A 15,198-nucleotide genomic window follows, 5' to 3' on the forward strand; every position below is an offset into this window, starting at 1 on the left:
AAAAGAGGAGGAGGGATGTTAGAACACCCCTTTTCCCACTCCAAGATGGGACAGTTCTGGAGATGGGTCAAGTCTGCTGTAGCTAGAGTTTTGAACGGAAGGAAATTATTTTATATGGAAAGGGGGCAATAGCCCATGATTTGGTAAAGAAGCATAAATCCAGTGAAAGCAGGAAATGTTTACCTTATGAAATGAACAAAGAAAAGGAAGTAAGAAAGGCATAGGGGGTGAACAGGCATCCCATTGGAGAGGGGATGCAAATAGGGTTGTGTCAGTGGACATCCAAGGATGTTCGTGAATGTAGCCGTGTCTTTGGACCAAAAGAGACAAAGTCAGAAGTCACCGAGCTGAAGAGAGAAATTAATGTATTGATGTGGGCCATCAACAGTGGTGCTGTGTGGTCGAAATATAATGCAAGTCACATGTGTAATTTTAAAAATTTTAGTAGCCACAGTTTAACAAAAGAGATGAGAGAAATGTCATTGATTTTGACAACATACTTTACTTAACCCAGTATATCTAAAATAATATTGCAACCTAGATCATCAGTGTTAAAATGCATTGAGGATATATTTTACATATTTTGAAATCAGGTATGCGTTTGGTCCTTATAACCCATCTCAATTCAGACTGGTCACGTTTTAACCCCTGAATCGCCTCAAATGATGAATGGCCGCCATATTGGATTGTGAAGCTCTGTAGTGAAACTGTTCCCATGGCTTGGGTCTGTCCCTTTTAAGAGTGATTTCACTATCAAATCAAAGTCATACTCAACCCCCGTGAGATCTTGAGGGTTTCCTGATCATGCTTCGCCTAACATTTTATCTTGCCTGTGATTACTGTTGTTGTTATTTGTTATTGCTGTGTATTTTTGTCAAAACTCTTAATGGGGAAAAGCAGGGTGTCCTTTTGTCAACAGCCTGCCCCTCTCTCCTCAGCACTCAGCTTCTCTACTTGATGGTGACATGTTTCCACATTGCCTCCTTCCTTCCAGTCTGGGCTTCTCTTCTCTTTGATATCCTCAGTTAGCTGCTCCTGGGAGCCCCAAGCACGGGCAGAAAGGAGGCAAACAAGAAAACACCATTGAATTGAGAGTAATAAGTTGCTAAAAGACATCTGGATTTTCCACGTAAAATAGACTTAGTTCCTTTTTTTCATCAAAGTGAGAGAAACAGCACCAATGAGTGATTATGAATATGGGATATATCTCAGCAAACGTGCTCTCACCGTGCTGTCCCTCCACCAGAAATTGCCTCCTCTAAGTTTTGAGGGGACAGAGTTATTCACCTGAGCCCTGAGTGTCCAAGGACTTTCTGTTTTTCCCAAGTTTTCACATCAGACAAACACGTCTCAGGGACACCTGTACTGCTACACGGTACGCTCTGCCATGTGCACAGCTTCTGTCTTCTCTTGTCATTACATTGGGTGGAATCATTAGACCTAGAACGCATCTTTATAATTCATTCTGAATCCTTAGCCTATGTCTCAAAACTCCCCTCTCCCATCAGAAATGACGTGCCTAAATTATTTTTGGTTCTTTCCCCAGCCTATTCCTACGCTGAGAGGACCACAGGTGCTTTTGATTAATTCGATTTAAAATTTTCATGGCTAACCCAAGCACCAGACTGGAGTTTTGAAAGACACTAAGGCAAGCAACATACAGCCCCTCCAATCAAGGTGTTTAAAGATGGAAGATTACTGTATAAATAATTGATGGGAGTATGCTCTCCTTCCATCTCAGTGAAGTTCATTCCAATTAATAAGGAAGTTGTCACCATCATGCAATAACGATGATCGTTTGATCCCCGATAATGAATAGAATGTCCTTAATCCTTAGCGTATGTCCTCAAACTCCCCTCTCTGCCTCCTCCCATCAGAAATGACATGCCTAAATTATTTTTGTCTGTTTTTCCACCCTATTTCTACTTGGAGAGGACCATATGGGCTTTTGGGCTTTTGGTTAATTCAATTTTAAACTGAATTAATTGTAAATTCAATTTAAAATTTGAAATAAGAATGTCCATGCGAGTTCCACGATGTTTATAATTGACCCTAGACTGATTGGTATTGCAGCAAATGCATGACAATGTCATATTAATGACTTGAGACTAACTGATGGAGAAACCTGGTCTACGTTAGTGAAAATTGTGAATTTCTGGATTGCTCATTTACAAATTAAGTGCTTGCAAAACTTTCCCCTGGTGCTGATAATAATGAACAAAACATGCTTATTTGTCATGATTAAATGTGGTGAAATATGTAGACTTTGCCACCCCCTCACCTGACCTAGGTTAATTTAGCAACTTTTTAGCAACTCCCAGGTAGTTTGGATAAATATAAGGAATTTCTGGACCTAATATCAGCCCAACAACTTAGCTGTCAAGTCGTGGCATTGCAACGAAGGTCAAGTGTACAAATGTTTATTAGCCTTCAGAAATATTTTTTAGGAAAGTAAATAAAAGACATAATTATATCAATAACATTTAATACGTGTTTGGAGGACTATGAGCATGTCTGAGACCTGGAACCTGATTGAGGAGATTCTTGATTTTGTGTGTGTGTGTTTAGAAAATAGTAGACGGGTGTTAAACGGTGTCCCACAGATGTTTGTGATGAGCTCTAGAAAGTCTCTGCTGTCTGTCTTCACATAGAATCCTTTTTCACAAAAGATACAAGTCTACATAGAATGATATGCTGAAGATAGGATCACGGAAGCTTTAAGTTGGTGTGGACAGAAGTCTCCCTTTGACATGTGTGTGCGTGCGTGTGTGTGTGTGTGTGTGTGCAAGGAGTGAGACAAAACTAACGGGATTATAGACCCAGAAGTTGTGGGGTGCTGAGCTGACCACTCTCCCATTCCCAGGCAATTAGCTCTCTCTGTGTGTTAGTTCTTTGTATCTGCTGAAACCACCACCACAGACTTGGTGGTTAAACACAGCACCAATTTATTATCTTACAGTCCAGTAGGCTGGAGTCCAGCATGGGGCTCCGTGGGCTGATAACAAGGTGTGAACAGCACTTCCTGCCTTCTGGAATCTCTAGGAAACAACCTGTTTCCTTGCCCTTCCCAGCGTCTAGAGGCTGCCTACACTCCTAGATCTGTGGCACCTTCCTTCACCTTCAAAGCCCATGATAGCAGTTGGGGTCCTCTTATCTCACCACTCTAACCCCTTCTGCCTCTCTCGGCCATTTATAAAGACCGTTATGATTCCACTGAGCCCACCTGGACAATGTAGGATTAGCTCCCCATTTTAAGGTCAAATGATTAGCAAACTACATTCCACCTGCCGGCTGAATTATCCTTTGCAAGATAGCAATCAGAGGCTCAGGAATTAGTAGGGGGACAGCTGTGGGGTGGGGCCTTGTTCTGCCTACCACACGATACAACCACATGCCCTGTCTGTCTCCATGTCACCAGAGAGAACTTACTTCTCATAAACCTTATGGTAAATAAGCAACCTGTGTTGTAGATTTCAAAATGAATATTTGGCATATAACCTTTTGGGATACTTGCGGATTCCTCATTAGGGACTTAACATGCTAACTTTCCATACAAGGTGTCAAGTAAAGTTAATTTTCATGCAGGCGAACATCATTCAGTGTAAACCGAGGTGTTTTGAAACTAATTATCAGAAAACAATGTAATTCCATTCATTCCATGCCATTTGTACTAGGCAGCCAGCTGAGTTTTTTCTCTTCGGTTTTATTTAGCAAACGCTTTCTGAATTAAAAAGTGTCCAAGATATAGGCTTCAAAAGCATTCCGAGTAGGAACAGCTCATATTCAGCTTTAGTCCAATTCCCGTGTCTTAAAGATGAGAAATGTAAACTGAGAGAATTTCAGTGACCTACTGAAAGTCACAGGCATACTTAACGGCAGACAGAGGTGGGATCCAGTTGTTCTAAATTCAAGTCTAGTTCTGTTGCCTGAAGGAAAAGCCAACCCCTCATCTCTGATAGTAACCCTCAAGAGTTTCCACTTAGAGTTATTAAAAATTTCAATTTAGAATTATTAAAAATTATTTGAGTCTGCAGCACCAAGTCCCTACTTAAAAATGTTTGTTTTGAAATGATTTATTCACGTTTTCAGTGACAGTTGCTATTCAGTATTATTTTACATCAGTTTCAGGTGTACAGCATAGTGGTTAGGCATTTATATAACTTAAGAAGTGATCCCCGGCACATCCATAGTTGCTGCAACATTATTGACTGTATCCTCTCTGCTGAACTTTACAAGCAACCCACTGATGAACTGTATGGTCTAACTCAGGTGTCAGCCAATGCTTCACTGATTTTATTTATCGTCTGCATCACCAGGAGATGCTCCTTTCCCATGAAGAAGCTGTGAAAAGGCACGTTTGGAATTGTGCTGGGAAAAATCCAAACAACCCTGCTTTATTCCACAGGGGACGCTTTGTGCTTTCGGAGGCATGAGATGTGCTTAGCTGCATGGAAACATGAGATGACGCTTGGATCTCCACGGAAACCATGTTGCGTTATGTTGTGATCGATGTGGATGTGAGACATGGAGAAACGGAGGAAAAAGGTGAGTGGCTTCAAATGTCGGTTGTTACCGGAACTAGCCAGGAAGATTCCGAAATGATGCAACTGCAGGAAAAGTTGAAGTCAATACTCATGGTGTTGAGCAGAGTTCTTCTCATTTTACAGATGACCAACGTGAGCGTCAGAAACGTTACCCATCTTATCCAGGTTCACACAGCTTGGAGATGCCTGACTAGAGTCCTGCTTCGTTCAGTGACTCAGTGCCCTTTTTACTGTAGAACAGCTATTGCCTTCCGGCTAAGTTGCATTTGCTCATCTGTTTTCTACTTCCAGGTACATATTTTATCCTGTACAGAGCACACACAGAAGCATATGGCCTTCATGATGTAGGGTATAGCGCCGTGTGCTTTCATTGTAGAAACTTTGTTGCAAGGTCTGTCTATGGTGTAGGCACTGCCCCCATTTCACCATCGCCCTGCCTCGTTGACCTCCTAGAGGTGTATCAATACCATCATTCACTCTCAAGCCAAACGATGTCAAGATGGTGGTCTGAATTCAACCATGGGAAAGGGTGCCTTGCTTTCTGCTCCCATAGAAAACCTGCTGTTGAAGACAGTCTCAGAAACTCATCTGTTCGTTCAAGAAAAAGTTGCTTATCCGACAATGACTGCGTTCAAAACATATGTGTGGGTTAATACGGAAGTGTTGTACTTGTCCTCATGGGTCTCCTGGTCAAATAAGGAATGCAGCCATACATGCTCGGAGAGAACTGTGTTGTATCTGAGCTGGAAAGCAGAGCCAAGGATGCTGAGAAAAAAAAAAAGAAAGGAAAAATGTCTTTACCAACACACTGCTCAACTCAGTAGGTTTTTAAAAATTCAGGGGCAACTCAGTAGTTCGTAAGTTATAAAGTGCGGATCATTAATCTTAGGGACCATTACGTAATCAGCCGGGTGGTAATGAAGTGATCTAGACAGCAAATAAATCCACTGCAGTGAGTTGAGTCTTCCGTTCAGATACCGGTTTTCCCCTCTTTCGAGCCGTAACATGAATGCATCAACTTTCTTTCAGTGGACATCGAATGACGCTACAAAGTGGAATCTTAAGTACTCACATGGTTTGTAAAAGGGCTAACCAAAGATTTTAAAAGTTGAGAGCTTCAAATGAAGGCAAATCATTTAATGAACCCTTGCTAAAATTTTAAAATTTCAACAAAAATTCCCAAGACGACTATAAATTTTTTTTATTATGGTTGGCATACAATATTATATTGTTCCAGGCGTACAACCTAGTGAGTGGACATTTATGTAGCTTACGATGTGACCACCTGATAAGCCTGGTACCCATCTGTCACTGTGCAAAGTTATTATGATATTATTGACTGTATTCCCTGTGCTGTATATTACATCCCTGTGGCTTATTTATATAACAGAAAGCTTGTGCCTCTTCCCTTTCACCTTCTTTATCCATCTCCCCACCCCCTTTCCTTCTGGCAACCATCAGCGTGTTCTCTGTATCTGTGAACCTGTTTCTGTTTTGTTTTGTTTGTTCATTTGTTTTGCTTCTTTTTAGATTCCACATATAAGTGAGATTATGCGATATTTGTCTTTGACTTATCTCACTTAGCGTAAAACACTCAAGGTCCCTCCATGTTGTCACAAATGGTAAGATTTCATTCTTTCTTTCTATGGCCGAGTAATACTCCATTGTATAAATGTACCATCTCTTCTTTACCCAGTCGTCTGTTGATGGGCACCTAGGTTGCTTCCATATCTTGGCTACTGTAAATATTACTGCAATTAGCATACGGGTGCATATATCTTTTTGAATTAGTGTTCTTGTTTTCGGATAAATACCCAGAAGCGGAATTGTTGGATCATAAGGTATTTCTGTTTTTAATTTTCAAGGAACTTCCCATGTTATTTTATAATGGAGTATTATTCAATGTTAAAACAGAAGGAAATCCTGCCACTTGTAACAACTTGGGTGAACCTGGAGGGCATTATGCTAAGTGACATAAACCAGCCACAGAAGGACAAATACTACGTGACTGTCCTTATATGAGGTACATGACATAGTCACGCGCATAGAGGCAGACAGTAGATGGTGGTTTCTGGGAAGTAGGGGAAGAGGAGTTGGGTAGTTGTTCTAATGGTAGAATGTTTCAGTTATACAAGATGAATTGTCTTAGGGATCTACGGCATTACATACTGCCTGCAGATAGCAGTCCTTTTGGGCAACATGTGGTTTTGTTTAATACACACAGTTAGAACGTGTGCTGTGGTTTCTGGCTGCCAAAAGCGAGATGATCAATAATTGAGAAACGTGAGGAGAAGAGGGCTGGGGAAGGGATAGGAGTGAACAGAGAAGTGACCCGCTGGACTCTTTAAGCTCTGCTCGGGGCTGAGTAGGGGAAACCCAGATTGATTTTGCACTGAGAGAGGATGGAAATGTCACCGTGATCGTCCCACTGAAATGCCAGCTCCATGGGTGCAAATACATGTTTTGGTGTTGATCCCTTGTTTTTGCTGATTTTGCTTTCCACCCTTTAATTCCCAGTGCCTAAAGCATCAGCACTGTTGAATGAATAAGTTTATTTTCATCTAGCCAGCCCTTAGTGAAATGCCTAGCTCAAAGATGGTGCTAAATAAAAGCTAAGTAAACAGATAGGTGGTTGGAAGCAAGATGGATGGACAACAGGGTGGATGCATGAGTGAAGGAGAGCACAATTCATGAAGGTTTAGTCAGAGAGAGGGAGAGTTGAAGATGAATGGAAGGGCTATTGAGCAGAGAAGCAGATGATAAATTATGCTAACTTTTGATATCATGACACAGACACGAAGAGTACATTGGATTCTCGAAGATTGAGAAGACACTTCTGATGCTATAGATTCTAATAATGTTATTACTATCTCTAATACTCACCATTATTACTATCTCTAATACTCACCATTGCAAGGTTCTTGACACAAAACACACTGCCTCTGATTCAAACAGTGGGTACATGAGGCAGTTGGTCTGTCCCCACTTTTATGACACTTAAGACAGTGTATATTTTTCCTGTCTTCTGCACTGCTTCAAATCACTTCCACGAACAAGAAACTATTTCCTTTAACTATATTTTTCCACATAATAAATCCTACATATCAACTCAACTGTGCTGAACGAGCAATATGCATAATCAATGGATTCAAACGAATGGTGACACAGCAGAGGCTTATGAGTGATTTGAGAACTTTTACAGTCAACAATTTCAGTAATGTTATATATTCTTAATTATGTTCTCCAGAAAATAGAACGCTAAACTCCACAGGCATTTTCCATGACAGGTGATCATTTTGTACAAAACAAATTGGCTCTCCTGATATTGGAAGCCTCTGAGATTCGGGCAGTGGTTTAAAGTTATAGAGGAATTATGAAGAGAGAGTGGATTTCAGTTTCCTGTATCAATGTGTCAGTAAAAAGCATTAAAAACATAAAAGCAAAGCACCCTTGAGTTACCACTTAACCTTCAACAGAGTGAGCCTGTTCTTTGATAAACAGAGGGAAAACAGTTTTAAAATCCAAGTTCCCCTGGGAAGGGTGATGCATTAGGGCATTTAAGAAGGCAGGCACTTCAGGTGTTCACAGGGTTTGTTTGTTTTGGGGTTTTTTTTCAGTTACAGTTGACATTCAATATTACTTTATAGTAGCTTCAGGTGTACAGAGTAGTGGTTGGACATTTATATAATTGCAGGGTTCTTAATACAGCACTTGAAAGAGGCAGCACACTTATCTCCTGCTGGAAGTGGTCCAAGGTGACCACACACAAACACTCATTGTGCACCCCGGGCTGAACCTCTCAGAATCATTTTAGATTTTCTGTTTCGGTTCTTATGAACACAGAAGCAAGTTGACATCCCTTAACTTGCTTGAGTTGCCCTTACACACAGAAAAAAGGATTCTTTCTGTCAAAATTTTTCTGCACGTTCCAGAAAGGGCTGTACTCTCTCTCCACCTTGTTCTACCACCCACCTGTACACTACCCTTGCCTGACAGGTGGTAGCCTGGTTACGTCCCATGGATACCATTGATTTTCACCCATGATTTCTGAATGGCGGGCTGTGATTTCATCCAAAAGGCTTTTGTGGAGAATCAGTCTTGTGGGTTTTCAGAATGAGATGTTTCCATTCAATCATTTCAAGCTTGGCCAGTTCCGAGCATTATTCTGTCAGGTAAATACGAGCGGAGACATGTGGACTCATTACAGGCAAACGGAAGTTAAAAGGATTTTCTCTTTCAGAGCTGATGCAGCTGGATTTATGGTTGATCCGATAATTGCTTTAATAGTGGGACGTGATTCAGAGCTTTCTCCAAGCATCTTTCTCCTTCTGATAGTTCCATGGGACTCAGGAATTAACTCTCAGTTTGAGTTATAATCACAAGGGCTGACTGAAACGGGGAAAGGGTGTGCTGGAGACTTCTGTGAGCGTGACTTCACAAGCAAGGTGTCGGCATTGCAGTGACAATTAGGACGGCAGGCGCTAATTTTCAGTGACATTGAAGATCAGTTGGAAGGGCCAGTGTTTTAGGGAATTCATTTTTAAGAACAAGGACATCAACTGGATGAAAGAAAGCTACGAGAGCCCATTTGTGTTGTTGGCCATTACTTCTGAGAGCAACTGATGGCTGTGCTTAGTGCAAATCCTTGCAGATCATTTTCAGAGCAGGTGTGAGAAGTCTTGAAGACCTTCAAGCAGCATTGTCAGTGTGTTCCCAGGATTACTCTCCCTGGAGAGTGTTAGGGGTCATTTGTTATGAATGGGCTGAATTTTGTTCCTCCCAAATTCATATATTGTAGTTCTAAGCTCACATACCTCGTTTGGAAGTAGGGATTTTAAAGAGGGGATTAAGGTAACATGAGGTTACTAGGTGGGCCCTGATCCAACAGGACTGTGTCCTTATAAGAAGAGGAGGTGAGGACACAGACACACACAGAGGGACGACCATGTGAAGACATAGGGAACAGACGGCCGTCTACATGACAAGGAGAGACTTCTCAGGAGGTTCCAACCTTTGCCTTGGACTTCCAGCCTCCATAAGTATGAGGAAATAAATTTCTGTTGTTTAGCTACCCAATTAGATAATACTGCATAAAAAGGAACTCCTGTTTCCACAAATAGTTGGGGAGATTGAGTCAAACACAGTTAAACGCTTATGTTTTTCAAGCTAGCTCTTTGCACGGCCTCATGGTATGACTCCATAATAACACAGGAAACAATTATTACATGCAATGTTTTCAAAATCTATTTGGCCATAGATCCTTTTACCTTGGATAATTTTGAGAAACTTTGGTTCTAATAAATATCCTTTTGGATGTATCACCCTACACCAAAGTCCTCTAAGTAATACAAACATCACTTACCCCCAAATACCCTCTGTTTGCATATCAAATTTCCCAGCATCCCATTTTGTTTTCCTGGGTGGAATTATCAACCAGGAAGAGGGCTCCGAATAGAGGTCCAATCCTGGCTTTTGTGCAAGACACATCTTCCAATATAAATGAAAAGGGGTGGGGGGAATGCCTGTATATTTAAAATGTATTGTTACAGTGGTTTGAAGTTTACTGTCCTTTACTAAATATTTCGTGATCCTCAAAATTCTGTGAGAGAAGGCAGATTTTTTTTTTCCTAGAGAAGGAAATAAATAAACAAAGCAGTTTCAGGCAACTTATTGGAACACTTAAGAGTATGACTTTGGAGTCAATTCCACCTCCCTATGCAGAATATTCTGTCTAGAAAAGTCAGTTAACCATCTCAATCTTAATTTCTTCAACCACGGAATGAGGAAAAAATACAGGACACAGTTTTTGCTTCTCAGGATGGAAGACAGAATTAAATGAGCCAATAAAAGTGGGAAACGAAGAGCCTGATATAGTCATTAGTACGTGTTAGGTATTCATCTTCATCGAGTTTACCTTAACCCATGAATGGAGTGGTACAGCTGGGTCCCAAATGTTTTATCTGATAAGCTGTCCCCTGTGCTTTTCACTGTATGTGAACCACATTTTGAGGCTGGCTGATAGGGACCGAGTGTCCAGAGCTTCCTCATAGCTAAGGGAACTAATAAAATTGCTATTCTCATCCTACGAATAAAGAGATGTACCATCAGAGCCCAAATTATCAAAAGTGTGGACCCACACACACACACATATTTATGAATAAACTTCAAATTTCAAAGACTTAAGTAGTAATGTGCAGAAGTTCAGAAAGTCCAAAATGTATCAAATGTGTCTTGGTGAAAACGCCTAAATGCCAAAGAAAGCAAAGTGTTTACTTGGCATGGTCGAGTCCCAAATTCTGCTGTATGATCCTCAAAGTCTATAACTCAAATACAGTTAGATTTTTAAAATTTGCTTTCTTTTACAATTAGTTTCAGACCTGAATTCATGTCCATGCTCCATGAGCCTTACAGAGACGATTGCAGCCCGTCAAAGAATATGCCTCCTTGAAACCCATGGGGAACTTCTGATGCTCACACACCTTATCATTCAAGGAAGCATATGTGTACTTTACAAACCTGCTTCTCTTTGTCCACCTTGAACTGAAGATCTTCCAGAGGTCAAGTCATTTTCTAGAGCAAATGCATATCAACAGTAGCCACAAACAAGAGAAAAATCATACTGCAGCCACAGCTACCATTTCAGAACACAGACACAGGGCGCACAATGCTCAGCTTACAGCCTTGAGTTGTGTTGTATTTTTGGCTGATTTCACATTTTTGCTTTGACATAATCACACAGTTGCAAGAAAGAGTCGAGAGAGCTTTCCTGTACCCTTCACCCATTTTTTTTGTTTCCCTCCGATGTCACTGCCATCTTTTCAAATGTGATCTGTTGAGCAATAAAAATGAGTTAGGTTTTGGTTTTAGAATTTGATTTTCTGTTTCCTTTACAAATGGAAGAGAGAGCAATACAGGGGCTATATTCTCCTCTGGCAAACAGAGTCTGGTGCTATGTGATTAAAAATCAACTAGACACGGAGATTTGTAAGATTTTCAACAAAGACGTCATCTGGTTTTTATGGAATCACTAATCTCATGCAGATAGCTTACTAGAAGGGTCATCACGCAGAGTTCAGTCCTCCTGTCATTTTCTGCCCAAATTCTGGGACTGTTCATTTCTGTGCCGGCTCCATTGATTTTTTTCTGACACCCAGCTTGTTTTCAGGTCAGTGTCCCTCTTGTGACCCCAGCGGCATTTAAGTCCGAGCCCCCTGGCTCAGGGTTACTCCGAGGTGTTTTCAGAACAAAACTAAACTTGTTATATGTCTGACAAGTAGAGCGAAAGAGGCTTATCGTCATCGTGGAGCTAAAAGTAGATCATGAAATCAAAAGCATGTGAAAATGATGAATGTTTCACATTTTTTACAATGGTAGGCATCACCCATCCTTAGGGACCGAAGGGGATTGTACAGCAAATAAAAAGTGCTGATTTTGTGCAACCGACAAAAATCAGAAAGAGTGAAGGAAAGTCACTGAAGGTTTTGAAAATTCCCTTTCAGGGTAAGAGCAGATCTGTGTTTGTGTTGAGTGGCTGTGGCTATAGTTGGTCTGTGTTCTGTGATATCACTGATCATCCAAGAGTGGACTCTTCAAGCCCACTCAATAAGAAAAAGAATGTCCCAGTATCTGCTGATGCCACAAATATTGACAAAGACTCCATGGAAAGACCTAGCCTGCCTCAGTGAAAAAAGAATGTTGATAAAATTGGCATGCTTTGCTCGTGGGTTAAGATCGGACATGTGTCAACAAGTTGGGCATGGATGCTTGGTTCTAATGTTTAAGGACAGAAGCACAGTCTTTTTTTGTTTTGAATTATAATTTATTGGGGTTGACAATGGTTAGTAAAGTTACGTAGGTTTCAGGTGTACAATTCTGTACTACATCATCTATACATCACATTGTGTGCTCACCACCCAGTCAGTTCTCCTTCCATCACCATATATTTGATCCCTTTACCCTCATCTACCACCCCCTCCCCACTTACCCTCTGGTCACCACTAAACTATTGTCTGTGTCTATGACATAGTGCCATTTGCGACAACATGGATGGATCTTGAGATGATTACGCTCAGCAAAATAAGTCAGACAGAAAAAGTCAAGAACCATACGAGTTCACTGATATGTGGGATATAAAACTGAACGCGATCAAGGAACAAGACAAACGAACACAGTCTTTCGTGATGGAGATGACTATGGGAACAGCAGGCTAAAATTCTGTCTGGTAACTGGATTTATGTCATCGAAATACAAACAACAGACCCATCAGAAGCCTTCCTGTGTGTAGCCACTTGAGTGGCTCAGGGCTGCTTGTTAGGTCCCCAGTGTTGAAGGAACCCATATACATCAGCTGGAATTTGCATGACTCCAGTGCATCACATTAATACGTATTTCTCTATTCCGTCTCCTTCCTTTGTCTATGCTAATAGCCAGCCTTACAGAACTGTCCATCTTACCCATGTTCTACGTAGCGAGGATGCATTTGCAGGCAAGAAATTTTTCTGGCATCACACAGAGCTTCTCTCTGTAACACTGTATGTAATGCTGTATGTAACGCATCATTCAGTTATCAGTAACGCATGTTATGTGTGTGCTGGTGTTGGTGGGTGTGTGTCGTCCATTAGACGATCAGGTCAGACTGAACACACTCAGCTCCATCTTACCGTATTTAACCTATTTTGAGGTTTAGCTCAGTGCTGGTCATGGCTGTTCGTATCTGCCTTTTAATACTCAGTTTGGCAAAATGCTAAGTGAGGTCCTTTGAAGTAGTAGGTTACAGGCATCGTGTCTTACTTCTGTTGACAGATAATCTTACAACGTGTATGATTGAATTCAGCTGGGCCTGTTAAAAAAAATGTTCTCAAAATAGAAATAGACTAATAATCAACACTTAATAAAGAATAAGAGCGTAAACTACAATGTTGTTGTTTTTTTCCCTGACACTGACGTTTATGTTTGTAATTGAAAAATTAATCTGTCTGTAGATTTCCCAAGGGAATTACAAGAAGCTTAGCTGCTTTAACTAATTTGAACAAGTGCTCAGAGTAATTACAAATAGTAGTAATCAATCTTTCTAAACTTTTAAGTTTTTGAGATTCAGGATCTTCAATTAATTGGCTGATATTATACGATGATAATTCCATTTCATTTGCTCTTTAAGGAAGGAAGCTACGTGAAAGATGTAGCCCCAAACCCGTAATCACTTCAACTTCTGTTATTTTACTTTTTGTATGACTCAACATTTTCTATTATGTAAGAAGTCCCATTTTTTAAAAAAAATTTTGACCCATTCGTTACTTGTTTGTGGAAGAAAACTGGATTTTAACTTTTTAATTTACTCCATTTCATATCTGGATGGGGCGGGGTTCTTACTGTTTTAACAATTATTTATTTCTAGAAAGAACATGTGTGACTTTCCTTGGCTATTTTTCTTAACACTAAGTAAAAATCAAATTAATACTAATAGCAAATCTAGGAATTATAGGCAAATCCATTTACCAGAATTCGTATGATCACTTTGTGAACTTTTGAGAAAAATGATCGTGTTTTCCAAGGTAATCTACTTTATTGTATCTGCTTATTAATTGTTTAGTTGGCACAAATTTATTAATCACTTGCTATATTCCTCTTATAAAATACCTTAAACTGATTTAATATAAAAATGTATAGAGGGAAAATCTTGAAAGGCAATGAATGTCATTTAAAAATATTATATGTACCACTTATTGATGCACTTTTTTCCCCATTAACTTAACTTTCACTAACTATGGTAGTAGTTTATTTTATCTCAGGGTAGATGTGTTTGGGTACGAAGCTCCTAATCTAGAATTGACTGTGTTCTGCATAACAGGTTTGTTTTTTTTAATTATTAAATGTATTGGAATGACAATGGTTGGTGAAATTACACAGGTTTCAAGTGTACAATTCTGTAATACCTCGTCTCTGTATCACATGGTGTGCTCATTGCATCAGAGTTCAAAATCCAGTTGGGGTGTATCTGACTCCACAGTGACGGCGGTTATGTACATTCTTTTCAGAGTCCACTTGCGTGTTTTCTTGAAATAATGTGTGTTGGCCCTGTCCTCAGAGTCTTTGTATCACAGTTGCATGACCTGCCTGATAACAAGGACCAGAGTCAGTGTTACAGCTTGTTTGGGTGGCTTTTTTTCAGGACAAAGAACAGAGAAGAGCCCGATGAATGCCATGTTCCCTTGACCACTGCAAGCCATGTGTGTCTCGGTGTTCTTTGGGACTGCGGATCATTGCGTGTCTGTGTGGTTTTCAATAGTCTCTGAGCTTCCTGGGTTTAGTCCACATGGGCAATAACTAGACGAATAATTCTGAGATGGGGTGTAGTTTCTGTTGTATTGAACGAGAGTGAACAGGCTCACTACTGATGAAACTTGACTTTGAGAAACATAGAGCCCGAGCTTAAATTATGGACGAAGTTTAGTTATGAAAGCATAGTTTTAATTATTATTAATTGTAGCATTTTAAATGGAGGGCTTAAGTGAGCAAGATTGGTTGCCGTCATGCCAGATCTTTTTTCTTCATCATTTCACAGGGTCTCTCTGATACTTTACCTGGAAATGAAATTCTATTTTGTTGGATGTAAAACACATTCTCTCCCCCTCTCCCTCTCTCTCTCTCTCTCTCT

The 15,198-nt window shown here is 40.3% G+C and overlaps 1 long non-coding RNA gene across 1 annotated transcript in view; it reads left to right on the forward strand.

The window, feature by feature from the left end:
- LOC109371889 (uncharacterized) overlaps positions 1-15,198 on the forward strand; it is a 152,534-nt gene that overhangs the window by 117,256 nt on the left and 20,080 nt on the right. The window contains exon 4 of the long non-coding RNA XR_002121952.1: positions 4,406-4,545. This is a non-coding gene — a long non-coding RNA (uncharacterized LOC109371889). The remainder of the gene's footprint in view (positions 1-4,405; positions 4,546-15,198) is intronic.

This window comes from Hipposideros armiger, unplaced genomic scaffold (assembly GCF_001890085.2).
Source record: "Hipposideros armiger isolate ML-2016 unplaced genomic scaffold, ASM189008v1 scaffold_598, whole genome shotgun sequence".
In the NCBI taxonomy this organism is placed as follows: Eukaryota; Metazoa; Chordata; class Mammalia; order Chiroptera; family Hipposideridae; genus Hipposideros; species Hipposideros armiger.